Source organism: Pteropus alecto, unplaced genomic scaffold (genome assembly GCF_000325575.1).
Source record: "Pteropus alecto unplaced genomic scaffold, ASM32557v1 scaffold17, whole genome shotgun sequence".
Classification (NCBI taxonomy): domain Eukaryota; kingdom Metazoa; phylum Chordata; class Mammalia; order Chiroptera; family Pteropodidae; genus Pteropus; species Pteropus alecto.
Genome location: NW_006440645.1, coordinates 2,572,445 through 2,573,501, shown reverse-complemented (window position 1 = coordinate 2,573,501; position 1,057 = coordinate 2,572,445).

Genomic DNA, 1,057 nt, shown 5'->3' with positions numbered 1-1,057 from the left:
AAGGGAGGGGGGCCCGCTGTGAGGTCTCCATGCCCCAGGCCCTGCGCTGGCTCCGGGGAAGAGGACACTACCTCCCTCTCAGTGGGTTCTGCAATTTATAGCCCACCAGCAGGGGAATCCCTCTGAGAAAGGGGGCTTTTGTACAGCATCAGCATCTTGAGACAGTGCAGAGCCACTGTCCCTTCTGTCATCTTAATCTTTCAGACAGACCTCATTTTTGAAATGTGTTTCCAAGTGCCGGCCCATTAAAAAACATTTGTTATCAGAACGCCCCCCAAACAGCCATTTTATTCAGAATTTCCCTCCAAAAAAGTGTCAAGAAGCTGTGCTGCGCGATACCAGTTGACTAAGGAGCTCGCGTTCCAGCTGATAGTTTTAATATTATGTAAGAGCCGAAGTCATTTTTTAAAACGTTTTACTTAAGTGTGCTTTATTACAAGAAAGGCGCTTGTCTAACCAAGGTCAGTCTGGGGCCACCCCGAGAGGGGCTAGTAGTTGGAATTACTGGGGTGACGGACCTGGTAGATCCCAAGTGGTTTCATGATATCAAGTCATATTACTGAAGGCTGTGTTTGTGTGTAGGACTGAATTTCAATATACTATAGAGGAAAGAATTAATAAAGGATATTAAAAAATGTTCGGATCCCACACTTCTTAATCTACATGTGAATTGATCATATTCCCAGTTGTTTTTAAAATTTTTTAAATGTTATGGTTAAAATGTTGCCAATGAACATGAAATTCTTTTGATGTGTCTAGAAGCTGATATTATAGAAACTAAAATTTAAAAATAAGTAGTAGATAAGATTAACTCTCTTTGGGGCGAAGACTTAATTCAAAACAATTTTTATAAGGAAGAAAGAAAAGTCTCTTTAAGTTGATTTTCAGGTTACTTTTTATTAGTAACATAATTTTGAATTTCAGTATGCAGCTTTTAAATACAGTCATTTGGGATAAATATAGGTGGAAATGTCAATGTAATTAGCAGAAAACAGTCTTTTTCTAATGGAAAAGTGTGCACAGTATAGATAGTTCTACTTTAGAAATCAAATGTGAA